We start from the raw sequence: 18,196 nt of genomic DNA, 5'->3' as shown, positions 1-18,196 counted from the left end.
CTGTAGCAGTGGTCAAAAATAGCCACCCTGAAGACAGAAGGCTAACTGGGATACAAGATAGTGCTGGAGTGGTGAAGTAGTGGACAGTGTGGAGACCAGGCAAACCAGGCATATATATGGACATTAAGGTACCCTGGAATTAAGATATGAATAAATTTCTTAGAAAGACTGTAAAAGCAGCGACCAGAGTGAGAGAAAAGAAAATTGGATATAAATGAAAATGGCTTTGAATTTCGGAAAGAGCTAAATTGAAGGAAGAAATTAGAAGAAAATATTTGTTTAAATTGGATGATTCTGACACTTAACAGCCGTAATTAAATACTGAACTTGACCGTGTGAAAAAGAAATAATAATTAATTGGATCTATTGAATAGCCTTAAAAAGGGAAAAGAAATTGAAAAGAAAGGATGGAACTTGGACATAACAGAGAGCATCACCTAATGGTAAAGGAAAAATTTCAGTGACTCTTTTAAAAGTGCTTGATTCTTTAAAACTGGAACTTGATACAAAATAAGAGGAACTTTGTTACAATAACACAGAATCCCTGAAAAGTGAAAAAATAGAATACTATAAAGATAAAAGAAAAAGAACTGTGAAGAAATTTTCCTGGGATTACTTAGTGAGTTTGGGAAAAATCAGGGACCCAATAAAAAGAACTTAGAAATAAAAACTTATAGACATTGGATTATTTCGTGACCCTGAAAAAATTTAAAGAGGAATCAGCAGAAGTCGATTGTTAGAAATAAATATCAAAGACGCTGGTTGAATTAAATTACTGGACAATATAAACAGAGCCAAAAGGGGAGGAGTTGATTAAAGAAGAAGCCAGCCTTAATGAACATATGGAACAACAAATTCTAAAATGAGGGGGGGAAAGAATGGAAATTAAAATCTGGAGGTTTGAGGGGATAATTAAAGAGAGAAATGGTTGGAAAGTCAAAAAAAAAAAAAAAAAGGAAACAGCAGAAAAGGGAATTACAGAAGAAAGTTCAAGAGAGGGAGGGGGATAAAAATTGGACCAAGAAATGGAGGGGGAAAAATAAAGGAAAAAAGAGGGGATTAAGAGAAAGGACCAGAAAATAAAGGAATATAGAAAGCAAATAAAAATGAAAAATAATTACACAGTTAGGAGATTTAGAGATAATGGGTAGATAAAGAATAGGAAAGGGGATTCTGCAAGGTAATGTGTTGTGATATATAAGAATATAGATATTAAAGGTAAAAGATTGGAACTGATATTTACTTTCTATTTGAAATTTTCTAAGGATTATTGTCAAATCACATATAGATATAACTGGAATAAATGTGAAAATGGGAAGTTATGATAAGAATACTAATTATATTTAATAAAATGAAGAATATAGTTAAAATGAATTATGAGGATTGTAGTAAAAAGATTAATATTAGTTTCTACAATTAATTGATTAGATTAATATATTTGAAATAATAAATGATTTAGAATGTAATTGAGGGAAAAAATACCATGCAGAATCTGGCTTAAAATAAATATATGCATATGTGGTATGTAATAGTTAGATTATTGTTATTAAGCTAGAATGTGATAATTAAAAAGTGATTAGACCATGGTAAATTTTTACTATGAATTAAAGGGGAGTAAACTGAGTGATGTATAAGATAAAGGGGTGGCATACTCAAATTGGTAATTAAAAGAGAAAACTTTTGGAATTATTAGAACTATGATGGAATTTACTGAATAATGAAATAGAAATATGTGATAAAATTGCAAATGTGACAGACAAAAGTATAAAAGTATAATAATATAGAATAAGAAATAAGAATTTTAAATATAAGAATATTTGAGAATATATGAAATTGCATATAAAAGATAAATATGTAACTAAAGTCATGTTTGTATTGAAATGTTAAAACCTGGAACCACATTGTTCACCAAAAAGATGTTTTTTAAAAGATAAAAATAAAAAAACTTATTAAAAAAGATTAGGTGATTTTAGAAGGGCTTCATTTTATTTTGTCATAGGACCACTATTAGGACCACTGGACTGCAGTGTAAACAAGAGATAACAGCTAAGTTTGTTTGGAAACATAACATACCATCAGAGATTGCAAGGCTCCCTGGCTCTCTGTGGATTGTGGCTCCAGTGAAAAGGAAAAGAAGACGAAGAGAAAGGGGCAAGAAAAGAGGCTGCAGGGCTGGTGTTTTGTACAGGCTGCAAAAACAAACAAAGCGGCTACCGCTCCCAAGCCTCTTTCTGACTAATGCTAGATCCATGGTAAATAAGATGGATGATTTAAGGCTACAGGTCTCTTCAAGTAAGTTCGTGAAAAGCTGTTGTGTGTTGCTAATCACTGAAACCTGGTTGGACCCCACTATTCCAGACATTGTTATTGAGATGGACGGTTTTTATTACATCGTCTGGACAGAGACAGAAATGTGGGAAGTGTAGAGGAGGTGGAGTGTGTATGTTTGTTAAAGAGACTTGGTGTAAAAACTCAGAGGTTATAACACGTCACTGCTCTTTGGAGCTGGAATATCTGTCTGTTAGATGCAGACCCTTCTACCTTCCACGGGAATTCAGCATTGTTATTATTCTTGCTGTTTACATTCCGCCAGACGCAAATGCAGATTTGGCTCTGGACTACCTGGGTGATGAAATTGGCAACTTGCAAAGCAAATTTCCAGATGCTGTATTCATTATTGCAGGATATTTTAATCATGTAGATCTTCGTGTGGTCCTCCCTAAATTCTATCAACATATAAGGTGTGCAACTAGGGGATCGAACACCTTGGATAAGGTCTACACGAATATTGTAAATGGATACAGGGTATTACAACTACCACATCTGGGCCAGTCAGATCACTTGTCCCTGCTTTTAGCCCCGGAGTATATTCCTCTGAGAAAACAGGTGGGGTCGGTAGTCAAGACGGTGAAAAGCTGGCCAGAGGGAGCAATGGAGCAGCTAAAGGACTGCTTCAACGCACAAACTGGGAAGTTTTTGATCATCCTGATCTCAACGAACACACGGCTGCAGTGCTAGGGTATATTGGCACACTGTATTGATACTGTCACGGTGGATAAACGAATCCGGGTGTATCCTAATGAAAACCTTGGATGACCGGGAAGGTTAGACGCTTGTTGTACGTAAGAAATAAGGCTTTAAGTCTGGGAATGATCTAGATTATAGTGCTGCAAGAACAAACTTGAAGAGAGGTATTAAGCAAGCTAAGGCCGAATATAAGAGGAGAATTGAAGACTGCTTTCTCAGTAATAACATGAGGCAGGTTTGGCAGGGGTTCAACAACTAACGAACTATAAAGCAAAAAGGTCTCTTTGGATGGTAGTGCGGTGGTGGTTGAGGAGTTGAACAATTTTTGCTCGATTTGAGATCCATCAAACTGAAACTGTCCCTTTGCCATCATTTACTCAGCAGAGCCTCCCCTTCATTGTGAATGAGCAGGATGAGGCAGACAATGAAGGCGGTTAATTCCAGAAAGTCAGCTGGGCCCGACTCAATTCCTGGTCGTGTGGTAAAAGATTGTGCTGATCAGCTAGCTGGGGTGTGGACTGAAATTTTTAATCGATCCTTGACACAAAGTGTGGTTCCTGTGTGTCTCAAGGCTTCCACCATCGCTCCACTGCCTAAAAAGTTGCCCACAAATGGTCCTAGCGACTATAGGCGGTGGCACTAACTTCTATCTTAATGAAGTGCTTTGAGAAGCTAGTTCAAATTATATTATCTCCTGCCTTCCTGATTCCTTTGATGGGCTTCAGTTTGCTTACAAAGAAAATAGATCAACCGAGGATGCAATTATTACTGTGCTTCACATGGCCTTATCCCATTTGGAAACACCGGGAATTATGTAAGAATGTTGTTTGCAGATTTTAGTTCTGCTTTCAATACCATCATACCGCACAGATTAATAGCCAAGCTCAAAGATCTAGATTTTCCAGATTCTATTTGTTTATGGATATTGGATTTTTAACAAATCATCCACAAAGAGTTAAACTGAATGATTATATTTCTACTGTCAAGACACTTAGCATTGGCACTCCGCAAAGGTTGTGTCCTTAGTCCACTACTGTTCTCCATTTATTCATCAGATTGCACAAATAAACATCCCAACAATAAGATAATAAAATTTGCAGACGATACTACGCTTGTAGGACTTATTTCTGGGGATGATGAGTCTGCATATCGGGATGAGGTATTACAGCTATCCCACTGGTGCAAAAATAATAATCTTCTATTTAACATTAAGAAGACCAAGGAGGTTATAGTGGACTATAGGAAAAAAGAGCAGACATTCAGCCACTGTATATAGAGGGAGTTCGTGTGGAACAGGTGGTTGAATGTAAGTATCTCGGGACCATCATTACAAATGACCTGACCTGGAGTGCAAACACCGCTGCTTTAATTAAGAAGGCACAACAACAGTTGTATTTACTAAGGATTCTTAGGAAACAACAACTGGCTGAGAGTCTACTGACTACCTTCTATCGGAGTTCAATTGAGAGTATATTATCCTACTGTCTCTGTGTATGGTTCTCGAGCTGCACAGTGGCAGAGAAAAAGGCAATTCAGAGGGTGATTAAGATGGCCCAAAACATCATTGGCTGCTCACTCCCCTCTTTGGAAGAACGGTATAGGAATAGATGTAAGAGGAAGATATTTAATATATTGAATGACTCCTCTCATCCGGGACATCAGCTCTTTGAACTATTACCATCAAGAAGGAGATTCAGGGTATTAAGAACAAGGACGACTAGATTTAAGAACAGTTTTTATCCAAGTGCAGTTTTGAGTTTGAATGCAGGGTCATAAGATTTTGTGGAATTTAATGGCTGAGAATAATGGGGTATTTACATTTTTAAATTGTATAGAGATTATTGTATGGTCTGTTGTGTTTAATTTTATTTTTCTTTCAATAGTGTTGTCCAGTTTTACTTGTGGAAGAGCACCTCATTTTGTTGCACCCGCTTGCGAGTGTAATGACAAATAAAAATTCTTATGTCTTCTTCTTCTCTTAAAGCAAATTGAGGAAAGAGAAATAAAAGTGAAAATAAAAGTGGGGATAACAGGCAACACTGGAGAAGACAAAGAAGCAGGAATGGAAAATTAAAAAATAAGATACTGAAACAGCGTAAGAGATTGGTTGATTCATGATAGAATGTATTTCAACATTATAATAATCATAATCACAACTGTCAAAGTGGTCTTAGATAACTGAAGAAAAAATATAGCTATGTATAATATGTACTGATTTAAAGTAAGGATATCTTCATTATCAACAACTTTAAAAGGCTATTAGAATAGCTACAAATCAATGATACACAAGAAAAAGGTGTTTACACGGATTGACTGATTATATGTCATAAAGCAACTTTTAATATGAGAGAAGGAAAAAGATAAATTACATATATTGTGGCATAGTACACTGCTCAAAAAAATAAAGGGAACACTTAAACAACAATGTAACTCCAAGTCAATCACACTTCTGTGAAATCAAACTGTCCACTTAGGTAGCAATGCTGATTGACCATCAATTTCACATGCTGTTGTGCAAATGGAATAGACAACAGGTGGAAAGCATAGGCAGTTTGCAAGACATCCTCAATTAAGGAGTGGTTCTGCAGGTGGTGACCACAGACCACTTCTCAGTTCCTATGCTTTCTGGCTGATGGTTTGGTCACTTTTGAATGCTGGCGGTGCTTTCATTCTAGTGGTAGCATGAGACAGAGTCTACAATCCACACAAGTGGCTCAGGTAGTACAGCTCATCCAGGGTGGCACATCAATGCGAGCTGTGGCAAGAAGGTTTGCTGTGTCTGTCAGCGTAGTGTCCAGAGCATGGAAGTGCTACCAGGAGACAGGCCAGTACATCAGGAGACGTGAAGGAGGCCGTAGGAGGGCAACAACCCAGCATCAGGACCGCTACCTCCGCCTTTGTGCAAGGATGGACAGGAGGAGCACTGTCAGAGCCCTGCAAAATGACCTCCAGCAGGCCACAAATGTGCATGTGGCTGCTCAAACAGTCAGAAACAGACTCCATGAGGGTGGTATGAGGGCCTGATGTCCACAGGTGGGGGTTGTGCTTACAGCCCAACACCGTGCAGGAAGTTTGGCATTTGCCAGAGAACACCAAGATTGGCAAATTTGCCACTGGCTCTTCACAGATGAAAACAGGTTCACACTGAGCACATGTGACAGATGTGACAGGGTCTGGAGATGCCGTGGAGAATGTTCTGCTGCCTGCAACATCCTCCAGCATGACCGGTTTGGCAGTGGGTCAGTAATGGTGTGGGGTAGCATTTCTTTAGGGGGCCACACAGCCCTCCATGTGCTCACCAGAGGTAGCCTGACTGCCATTAGGTACCAAGATGAGATCCTCGGACCACTTGTGAGACCATATACTGGTGCGATTGGCCCTGGGTTCCTCCTAATGCAAGACAATGCTAGACCTCATGTGGCTGGAGTGTGTCAGCAGTTCCTGCAAGATGAAGGCATTGATGCTATGGACTGGTCCACCCATTCCCCAGACCTGAATCCAATTGAGCACATCTGGGACATCATGTCTTGCTCCATCCACCAACGCTCCATTGCACCACAGACTGTCCAGGAGTTGGGGGATACTTTAGTCCAGGTGTGGGAAGAGATCCCTCAGGAGACCATCCGCCACCTCATCAGGAGCATGCCCAGGCATTGTAGGGAAGTCATACAGGCACGTGGAGGCCACACACACTACTGAGCCTCATTTTGACTTGTTTTAAGGACATTACATCAAAGTTGGATCAGCCCGTAGTGTTTTTTTTTCACTTTAATTTTGAGTGTAACTCCAAATCCAGACCTCCACTTTAATTTTGAGTGTAACTCCAAATCCAGACCTCCATGGGTTGCTAAATTTGACTTCCATTGCTAATTTTTGTGTGATTTTGTTGTGAGCACATTCAACTATGTAATGAACAAAGTATTTAATAAGAATATTTCATTCATTCAGATCTAGGATGTCTTATTTTTGTGTTCCCTTTATTTTTTTGAGCAGTGTATATTAAAGATATTTAATTATGTAAAATGTTAACAGAATGTTAATGTAAATAAAACTAAAGTTTGCTTTATTCTACTGTAGGTATAAACCACTCTGATGATTGTTTAGTTGCTATATTCCTGAAGATTTGCTGAATCTCCGTAGTGATGCATAGGATGTGTAAATTGCTGAAGACAGTTTGCAGAACCTGGTAGGTGAAGTTTTAGAGTCTTTCCTTTGTCTTTTCTCCACCCATTAATTACTAAATGCACATAATTAAAAGCATAGGCCAAACAATATAAAACAATAGCAATGTTCTGTCCTCACTACACGTTAGTCGGTGTGCAGCTTGACATGCAATTAAACCCACCTATCCTCCAATAACATCCTCTGTGCACAGATCTGAATGCTTTATTGAAAGAACAGGATATGGTGAAACTGGGGAAAATAAGGATACATACAATGAGAACCAAACACAAGATAAGCAATATTGAGTTACTGCTGAACATAAAATGAATAAATACAAGTAATTTAAATCTCACCATCAATACTCGGTGTGTGGCATGTGGATTTGTCCTTGGATGACCATGTGCCATAGATTAAGATGGGTTCTTCTTTGTGCTTCTGCCTTCTCCAAATGCTAAAGGAAATAGAATCTGGCTTCCCAGTGTGCACTTGTTTGAGAGTGCAGGTAAAATAGGTTGGGTCAGCTTCAAACAATATAATTGGTATTTGTCTCTCCGACCACTATATGGGACCAGAGAGCAACAACAGTATATAAAAGTTATATGCTGGGGCAATAGCATTTAGACTTATATACCGCTTCACAGTGCTTTACAGTCCTCTAAGCGGTTTACAGAATCAGCATATTTCCCCCAACAATCTGGATCCTTATTTCCAGGATCGAAGGCTGAATCAACCTTGAGAGATTTGAACGGTCAATTTGCAGGCAGCTGACAGGCAGTAGAAATATCTTGCAGCATTGCATTCTAACCACTGGCCACTGCAAATAGTACAAGAAGTACTATTTGGTTTACTGGATCTGGATATAAATAAGAGGATTCAGATTTTCTTAGAGAAGAATGTCAATCTCCATTGGCACAGCATATCTGCAATCGCTGGCAACAGTTTCTATCTGCCCAATTCCAGGTCCTCTCCAATTAAAATGGCAACCATTGCCATTCTGCTCTGCTAAAAGAATGGTGACATTGGTTGAACTAAAATGCACATGACAATGTCAGACTTTTGTAAAGTGCCACTTTATAAATTCACAGATAATACACAGCACTGCATCTTTCTTACAGAAGCAGCTGCTGCTTCAGCAAAATCAAAGCTAATTGGCGGTAGAAGAAAAGCCATTCTTGAGGCAAAGAAGCTAAGGTACAATGCAGAGTGTGCAGGTCTCCTCTGACCTTCTGTTCTACAAGTTCTTCCCTTTCTTGGAGGAAGTGAAAGCAATTCAGACACGGCCTTGATATACCTGAATTACTGAGTTTAGCATCTAAAAAAGAAGTTGTAGAAATAAAGTGGGTTCACATATCCTTAAAGCAGTATGACTGATACCTGTTTGAGCAGTTATTATTCATGGAGCTTCATTTTACTATTGTGATGCCCTTTGCTATATATGTCAATACAGTCTTGTCATAATTGCAATCAACTATTTCCTGTCCCATAATTGCAATCAACTATTTGCAATCAAATCATAGGAATTAATCATGGGCAACAAATATACATGGTTAGATCCGGGGTGGGATTCAAATTTCTTAACAACTGATTCTGTGGACGTGGCCTAATTTGTGGGCATGGCTTGGTGGTCATGTCATGGTGGTCATGGCTTGGTGGGCATGGCCAACTCGATGTCACTCACATGGAGGGGTGCCTCGCCTGGCTTCTCACCCTTACCCTCCCAGCCAGTCCTCACTTCAACTTTCATGTTATGGTGAGAGAGGAAGCTTTTTCAAAGTCATCTTCCCCTTGATACTAGCCAATAAGATGAGATTTTGCTATCAGAAGACCTGATGGACATTTCCAAATATCATTTATCACCATTCTCTAGCACCACCTATTTTATACATTTTTTCTTGCCTGTGTAAAATCTTACTTTACTCTCCATTAAATATTTAAATTGTTCCACAGTGGTATTCATTTTACTACAATGATTTTGCAAAATGCATGAAAGCTTGAAGAATACATCTCTGCTTATACTGATGAAGATTATTCTTTTTGAATATTAAAGCATACAGTCAAGCAAATATTTCCAATCCTACAATTGAAAACACATTTGAAAGGTATTTTCAAAGCAGTTAGTGGATGTCTTACCATTCTTTCTCTTCTCCTTTAATTAAATCTTTCTGCTTTATATATTTTTTTCTTTGGCCTTATTGCAATATTCAAAAATTTTCACAGATCCTCCACAAAGAATCTAATTTAATTGGAATACAAAACGATCTTTCTGGTCTGGAATTCCTTGACTCACACTCACACTCCTCAGCTCCTCAACACTTCTCAGTGTTTTCCTTTCCTTTCTGTTACATACTTCTCTTTTACTGCTCTTTTCAAATTAACCCTCCCCGATGCCTACACCTGCATTTAATTCAGGTAAACCCAAAAGACAATACTTCTTTCCTAAGTTGTCAAAATGGAAAGTGCTCCAAAGGGAATTACTTAGGAGGGTGATATTAGTAATTCATAAATATAATTATCTTGCTCTCAGAAAAGATGGGGACTTAACAAACTATTTAAGCAATGCATGATTAATTGCATAGCACCAAAAAGGCAGATGAGTTGCTCGATGAGACCAACAGTGATATAAGCAAAAAATCAGTCCTATTAGGAAAGTCTGTCTAATAAAAACATAACCAGGTCTTCTCTTATTATAAAATCATCTTGGACAGCTGTGGAGCTTATTCCCTTCCCTCCTTTGTGAAGATTTACAAACAACTTCCAGCCAGGTTTGCCCTGCAGCCTCGCCCATCCCCACTGGCAGCTCTTGCCTGGGCAGTGGTTTGGCTTTACCTTGCCCAACCTTCCTCCTCCCGCAGCTGGTGGCAGAAGGGAAGGCCAGCCCCCTCAGCTCCAGCAATTCCCTGTGTGCTGAGTCCCAATCTGGAGCTCTCCATACCTGGGGGAGGGGTGGTAGTGGTCGCATGCTCCAGTTGTTTTCATTGGTGAGAAGGCTACAGAGCCTCTCTCGCCGATGGGAAGGCTCTTTCCGAGAGTCCCGGAACTTCCCGGCAGTGGGGAGTTTTGTTGGCCGGATCAAGCCATGGCAGCTCCAGGGGAAGAAGATCATTCCCTCCTCCTGAGGAGACATTTCCCTCCTTCCCAGCCAGCCTGGACACAGCCGCACAGCTTCTCCCTGGCCGGGGGAAAGGGGGATCACTCCCTCCTCCTGAGACCTTTCCTTCCTTCCCAGCCAGCCTGGACACAGACACACAGCTTCTCCCTGGCGGGGGGTGGGGCAGCTAGCTAGCTAGGTCATGGTGAAGTAAGCCAGGTAAGCCTGGGGAGGGGTGGGTGAAGAGACAGCACAGCAGCCTAGGCCGGCCTGGTAGTCAATTTGACCAGGGCAGGGCTTGCTTGTAGGCTTACTCACCCAGGGAGATCAGGTCAGTGGGGGAAGGCAGGCAACAATGGCGGGCTAAGAAAGGTTAGCAATGGCCAGTGGGTGGGCCAGGAAGGGGCGGGGCCAGTCAGTGGCATGATTTAACGGTTCTCCAAACTGCACAGACTCGTAACAACTGGTTCTATAGAACCAGATGGAACCGGTATAATCCCACCCCTGGTTAGATCTATTCACTTGGCTTTTCTAACAATACAGCTTTTGTTTCAAGGTTTCAAGGTAACAGTGATGGACACAGTGCCTGCCACTCTTTTTCATTGTTCATTTTTTTGACTAAACAAAAATGTATCACCTTGAAGATGTCTCCCCTTCCTCCTCTCCCGCCCCCAAACATTGCATGCCAGTGATTTGGTCCAAAAACCTCTACTAATTCTATGTATTAAATCTTTAATAAGTGATTGGTGGAACAGGAAATTGGAAATATATACCTGATAATCCAATAATGTTTAACTTTGATTAATAAAGATATATTTTAAATTTTTCCTTCCTTCGTCACTGTGGCATCTGCAAACTAGGATGAACCCCTTAGGGTAGCCATTTTCACTTTTATATTTCATCAACATTGTTCTTGAAGGGACATAATAGTAGAATAGTAGAGTGAAGGGACATAATAATAACTTGCTATTTCGCTTCTGTAAGAATTGCTTTGCTCCTGTAAGAATTAGAATTGCCTCTGCCATTTGCTTCTACCAGTGATCTAATGTCTGTTATCTTGTTTTTTTGTATAACTCAATGTCTGGAACGGAATATGTCATACTTAGCAGGGTTATACCGGGAAAACACCTGAGTTGCTAAGCACCCAGCTCCCCCTGTTCCTTGCTGCACAGCCAATGTAGGGCTACAAAGAAAGCTTGGGCCAGAGGGCCAGAACTGGGTACTAAACTTATGTCTCTGAAGGTATAAAAGGATGCCATACCTTCCCCCAAGGTGTGGCCTTTCACTGCATGCTCTTTGTCTGTATGTTGTGGAATGTCTACCTGCTCTTCTTTGTACAAATAAAAGCTGATATCTTTTCCAAGCGTCTTCTACATACAAGTACGTTTTGGGACCTTACATTCTGATTAGCTGTCTTTAATTTGATGTTGGATTATCAACATGCAACCTATGCCAATTATTTTGTTCTGCAAAACTTGCAGATCTCGAAATAACTTTTTTCAATAGCAGCTACAGAATACCATTCCAAGAAAGACTATATTACTTTGTTCCTTTTTTAGAGATGTTGCATTTCTGATGTTTTGCCAGCTCTGCCTTGTTTTAAAATACTTTTTTCTCTACAGTACTCTAATTAGCTGCTGTTTTCAGTTGCATATGCCTTATTTATGGTATAGTTTTGTACAGGGGTGGGATGCAAAATTTTAAACTACGGGTTCTGTGGTCATGGCCAGGTGGTCGTGGCCAGGTGGTCATGTGACTGGATGGGCATGAGTTGTTGTTTTTTTGTCTACTGGGCCTCAGGAAGCCTCCTGGGAGCAAAAATTGGGTGCAGGGAGACACAGCTCCCCCCACCCTGTTTTTTGCCTCCTGGGCCTCAGGGAAGCCTCCTGGGTGAAGCAGCGCAACAGTGAGGGGGTATCAGCTGTGCTGCGTGATTTAGATTTCCTGCTTTCTAGCTAATCTAAATCACGCTGCACAGCTGATCTTTGGAAAACAGTTGATGTGGGGGGGGGGGGATGATGAAATATCTTGATCTTCAGAGCTACCAGTTCACCCAAACCAGGCCAAACCAGTAGAATCCCACCCCTTGTTTTGTAGGTTTATGAAGTTCTAAATAAGATAAAAAATTGAGACTCAGGTTGTGCCAGCAGTTCGGCAGTTGAGGGCAATATGCTGACTCTGTAAATCGTTTAGAGAGGGCTGTAAAGGACCGTGAAGTGCTATATAAGTCTAAGTGTTGCTATTATTATAAAATGAACATTATCTCTTCTATATTGACAAAAGAGGAGCAAATTATGATATTACATAATAAATGTATCTTAATGAGAACTGCATCTACATGAAACAAGGAAGAAGGGATTGGCTTTTGAAACTTGATTTATATTCTATCACAAAGGGGTTATCACACACTCTCTTTCCTCCTATTTTTCTTTGTTTAGGATTTTGGTTTCCTGATTCCAAGACAGCAATGGGATAATAGGATAACAATAGGTATGGAGATGTAATAAACTCTCTCCTTTTCACTGATTATATATAGGCAATGGACAGCTGTGCCCTGCTTTAGAATAATTTTCTTCTTGACCAGAGTGGTGGTGGTGGTGGTGGTGGTGGTGGTAGGTTAAATTGTCACTCTAAAAATATTTCATATCTCTACATTTTCTATGTCCAATTACTTTTCCCTCCCAGCTGATTTGCATTTGAAAAACATATTATTTGCATTTAAGTCTGATCTGATCCTCCATATCTTGATTTTCAAACAAGAACCCAGAATGTTTTATTTCAAGATACAGATCTTGTTAACCTATTTGGAAATGTCTGCAAAGATTCTGCAAAGAACCCTGGTTTTTTGGATCCTTTAATCTGCTCAGCAGTAATAATTATACCTGGCAGCATGCTTTATGTAATCTGAAAAACAACAACAGATGAGCAGTTTGAAGCAAAACTGTACAAAGAAAATTTAATTGTATTTATGCCTGTTAAATAAGCATCATGTCCTCAGATCTCGGCTGTGGTCATCTATAAAAAAGCAGGATGTTCAATCACTTCTTAGAAAGGCAATGCTCCAATTTTATTTTGTTGCTGCAGTCTCAGGAGATACATCCACATACAAGCATGCTGCCTGATGGCAACTTTGTAGGGAAAAAACACCAAAACTTACAACAAATTTCAGTCCAAATTAAATGATGGTATTCAAATAAAATATGATATTCTTTTCATTGATTTTTTTGAAAAGAAACTAAAAAAACTGAACAGAACTTGAAAGCTTCAAGTTTTATCCTCATGCATTTTTGCTCAAATTGCAGGGGAAAAAGATAATGCAGACAAATGTTTAATACTTCTTAATTTGTATCAAATTTGTATATGCAGATAATATACAAAGGTGTGCTGACTTTTCTTCCCTTTTAGACAGATGCATTTACTAATTTAGTGATGTTTCTAGAAATTCCTTCTGTTCTTTTCCAAATATGTCCTACTTCTTATTTTTGACATCTTAAATTCTGATATCAAATTGAGACTCGGTCAGCTGAATGTGGTTTACCCAGTCCAAGCATTCCCTGGTGTAGCTTCACTCTTTTCTTATGGTTTTGGGGTGTCAAGAATATGGCTGTGGGATATATCTCCAATGCCCTTGAAAATACACTTAGTTGCAAATTTATTTATTTATATAGCTGCCTGTCTCACACAAAGTTTATTATATTAAATAAACAATAAATAGATAAGAACAATTATTAAAACCAGCTCTGTTAAAAATACAACAGGATATAGTCGACTAAGCATAGAGACATCTTAAGGTATCATTTGGGATCCCCAGGCTTGATGACAAAGACAGATCTCATAAGTCCCTGGCAGATGGTATCTGCAATATGCCTTCTTTACCAGATCTAATGGGATGAGTTCATGTAAGCAAGGAGAGGCAGTTCCTCAGATAACCTGATGCCAAAAAGAAGGTAAATACTTTTCTTCTGCTAACTTTAGCAGGATTCAGTATGAGTTCAAAGGTAGCGTCTGGCACAGTATTTGCACTGTGCAACAGATTTTTCCATGTCTGTCCCCCCTGCCCCTGCTATCACTAATCCCCAAGAATTTAATCTTACAATCCCACAGTAATCCTAATGAAAGTGCTGTTTTCTTACTTCTCATAGCTAGAAAATGGTGGTCTTGGTTCATGCTAATTCCTTAATGGTTAATCATCTGAGTAAATTTAAAAAATTGGATGGGATTCTTTCTACTGCAAATTATCTTCCTTGCCTGTGCTATAAATGAAAAGCATCAACACAACACAAAACGTATGCAGTTTTATACAGACTGTTTTAATTTAGTTCAGATCAGTGTAAAATTACTGGAGCCCTTGAAGGACATACCAATTAACCTTCTGTTCTAAAAAGCAGATAGCTATTTGTTATATCCTTATTCTGTCTTTCTTTGAGTTGCTATTTTTTTCCTCATATACTTAAGTTCAGTTGAGAGATGATGATGAATGAATGAAAATTTGATTTTGGGTAATTCTATTCCAATTCTACTCAAATACTGTAAGTTCTGTAACTGTCAGGCTACAGAACTTTTTCCCATTCAATTAACAAGAATGAACTTCTGAAAACCAAACATATTAAAATGAATCCTTTATTGAGATGAGACAATTCATGTAGGAGTTCAAAGCCTTGGCAGTTGGGATTTTTTGGTATGGAATAAAGTGAACCTGTTTGGAAAAAAGATCAGTTACAACCCAAATGACAGTATTTCCAGCACTTTTGGGAAGCTCCACTATAAAGTCCATAGAGATTTTCCTTGTCTTCTTGTTGCAGCAGCACAGATGGGGCAGCTTGCAACATAGTTTTTAACATCCTTTCTTTAGAAATGGCCACCCAAATTGTCTTTTGATGAGGTGCAGGGTTTTTACAAACCCTAAGTGTCCCGCTACTTTGGAGTCATGGCAGCGTTTCATGAGATCCATTCTCTGGCTTGCAGAGACATAGTTTGTTTTCTACCCAGGCCAGTCCATCTTTGATTAAACAAGTGTTTTTGTTAGCCTGGAGTCAGTCGTCCTTAAGTAGTGCCTCCTTAAATATTGACGTCGTTGTGTCTTCATTCAATGATGATTTTTTTTTTCTCTTGTGCCCGCGTGATTACTTTGCTGCTAGTTGGGTCGGTTGGATCATTGGTTTTATAACCTCAATCTTTTTGCTGTTGTACTGGGGTTTTCTGGACAGTGCATCTGCTAAGAAGTTCTTTCTCCCAGGAAAATATTTGAGAGTGAAATTAAACCGTTTAAAATATTGAGCACACCTTGCTTGTTTTTCAGAGAGTTTCCGTGGATTTCTCAGGGCTTCCAGATTTTTGTGATCAGTCCATACTTCAAAGGGGATTTGGTTTCCTTCCAGGAAATGTCTCCATGTGAGCATTGCCCACCGCACAGCATATGCCTCTTTCTCCCATATGGACCATCCTTTCTCGGTTTCTGTCAGTTTCTTGGATGTACAAGCACATGGTTGTAATTGTCCATTTCCATTCTTTTGGAGGAGGATTGCTCCAACTGCAACATCACTGGCATCTGCTTGGATGACAAAAGGTTGTTCGGGATCTGGATGCTTAAGGACCAGTTCTACAGAGAATAGATGTTTGAGCTTCTCTAATGCCACTTGGCATTCCATTGTCCAGATAAGGGGTTGCCTTGGTTTGGGTTTCTCCTCCCCCTTCATTTTTAGCAAGTTCGTGATAGGGAGGGCGATGTTTGCAAAAGCTGGAATGAACTGGCGATAAAAGTTCGCAAACCCCAGGAAGCTTTGTAGTTGTTTGCAGGTGTGCAGTGGGCCGCAGTCCATGACAGCTTTTACTTTCTGTGGGTCCATCTCTATTCTCTTGTGGGATATTCTATACCCCAAATTGTCAATTTTTTCTTGGTGGAATTCACATTTAGTTTTGCATATAGTTTAGCGTCTAAGAGTTTTGTGAGGACTGCATGGAGTAGCTTGATGTGTTCTTCCATCGTTTCCATGTAGATTAAAATATCAGCAAGATACACTAGAACCCCTTTATATAAAAATTCATGAGGGGTTTCATTGATCAATTCCATAAACAGGGCAGGCGCTCCTTGCAGTCCAAAGGGGAACACTTTAAATTGGTAGCATCCCACTGGTGTGTTAAAAGCTGTCTTCCACTCATCCCCTTCCTTTATTCTGATGCGGTAATATGTCTCTCATAGGTCTAACTTTGAAAAAAAAAATCCTTTCGAGAGGTGAGCTAACATGTCCTTCATGAGGGAGAGTGGATACATTATTCTCTATGCAAATTGTGTTTAATTTTTGGTAATTCACACACAGACACATGGAGTCTTCTTTCTTTTCACGGAATAATACTGGGGCAGCTATTTTTGGTTGGGTGGGTTCAATGAACCCCACTTTTAAGTTTTTATTGATAAATTCTCCAAGTTCTTTCAGTTCTCTGGGAGACATGCAGTACATTTGTGGTTTTGGGAGTTTAGCCCCTGGTAGGATTTCGATAGCACAGTCTGTGGCTCAATGGGGTGGGAGTTCATCACAAGCTTCTGCACTAAATGCTTGGGACAGATCCTGGTACTCATTGGGAATGTTAATTGGTTCAGCTGACTGTCCGGTCATAGCTGATTCTCTGTTCTCTGTCCCTTTCTTTATCCTTTCCTCTGAGCTTTTTGCAAATATTACATCTCTCTGGAATTGAACAGTACCTTTACTCCAATTTATTTTTGGATTCCATTTCCACAGCCATGTCAGACCTAGGACCAGCAGCTCTTCCATTCCTGGGACCACAATGAATGTGAGCATCTCCCTAGGGTTCCCTAGTCTTATTTTCAATGGTGCTGTGGTAAACTTGGCTGGCTCCCCCCCGCTATAGTTCCATCTAATTGGCAGAAAGCGATGGGATTTTCCATTTCTTTCAGTTAGATTCCCAATTTATCTGCAAGGGTGGGGTTCGGGTGCATCCCAAATCCAGCAACACTGCAACTTTCTTCCCCTTCCCTCGGCTGGGGATAAACAGTCTCAGGGGTAGGGTGATTGGTTCAATTGGATTGCTTACCAGCGGGTCATCTTCCGGATCACTTTCGGACTGGCTCAGGTCCCCTCGAAATGTTTGGGATTCTTCCTCAGGGTTGAGGGGGATCAGAATCTCACATCTACTCGGCCTCTTAGGCCAGTCTCCTTTCCTCGAGGGCTGGATGTTCCGGGTTTTCCCCCTGATGGATGGTCTAGCTTTCTTGCAGGGGTCTTTGAACGGCATTCTGCTGCACGGTGTCCCTCCTTTCCACACTTAAAGCAACCAGATGTTCTTGGAGTCATGGTGGTTTGGGGTTTGAAAAATTCCCGTTTCCCCTGGGGTGGGGATCTTTTCCAAAACTTGCCAGTGCGGTACCGGTTTTGAGTCATGTCTATCTCCGCCTCCTCTGCCATGATGTACCATTTGTGCAAGATGTTTGGGGCCCCACAGGCCAGGCAGGCAGCGTATATGTCATCGTTTAGTCCATCTTTGAACCAACAGACTAGGATATCCCCTGGCCAGTCTACCCGGCCGGCCAGGTCACAAAATTCCTCGGTGTTTTCTGCTACCGGGCAGAAAACTCTAATGCGGTCGCAGGCTTTTCTATTGGTGAGGGGGTCCTCAAAGCAGTGGCGTAAGGCCGTCATGAAGCAATCGAGGTTCCTTAATTCTGGGGCGTTGACGTTGTGGAGGGTCCCATTCATCTGGCTGCTGCCCCTTCAAGGGCCAGGGTGACGACTTGTACTTGGGACCCCTGGGTTGGGAAATCCCACCCATATTCTGGCATGTAGGTGAGCACTTGTGCCAGGAAAAATCCCAGTTTCTGGGAGTCTCCATCAGATTTTACCCCCAAGGGCAGGATTTTCCTCTGCAGTTGTTTGTCTCTGGGTTGGCCAGGGTTAATCCCCT

At 40.2% G+C, this 18,196-nt stretch overlaps 1 protein-coding gene and 1 long non-coding RNA gene across 6 annotated transcripts in view; one reads left to right on the top strand and one right to left on the bottom strand.

Annotated features, from left to right (window-relative positions):
- TMEM108 (transmembrane protein 108) overlaps positions 1 to 18,196 on the bottom strand; it is a 322,453-nt gene that overhangs the window by 126,007 nt on the left and 178,250 nt on the right. The gene's annotated exons all lie outside the window — the stretch shown is intronic.
- The window catches only part of LOC148124017 (uncharacterized), an 83,969-nt gene that overhangs the window by 44,387 nt on the left and 21,386 nt on the right, over positions 1 to 18,196 (top strand). Inside the window, exons 1-4 of one of the 4 annotated variants that reach the window (XR_015740162.1) lie at positions 2,015 to 2,292; positions 5,012 to 5,122; positions 7,105 to 7,213; positions 12,718 to 12,979. This is a non-coding gene — a long non-coding RNA (uncharacterized LOC148124017). Of the gene's footprint in view, positions 1 to 2,014; positions 2,293 to 5,011; positions 5,123 to 7,104; positions 7,214 to 8,306; positions 10,076 to 12,717; positions 12,980 to 18,196 lie in introns of those variants that run through there. The other 3 variants (XR_015740160.1, XR_015740159.1, XR_015740161.1) reach the window with 3 other exon arrangements.

This window comes from Pseudonaja textilis, chromosome Z, assembly GCF_049901715.1.
Source record: "Pseudonaja textilis isolate UNSWEBS1 chromosome Z, rPseTex1.2, whole genome shotgun sequence".
Lineage (NCBI taxonomy): Eukaryota > Metazoa > Chordata > Lepidosauria > Squamata > Elapidae > Pseudonaja > Pseudonaja textilis.
Note: the sequence above shows the minus strand (reverse complement) of the source record. Positions and strands in the feature narration are given on the sequence as shown.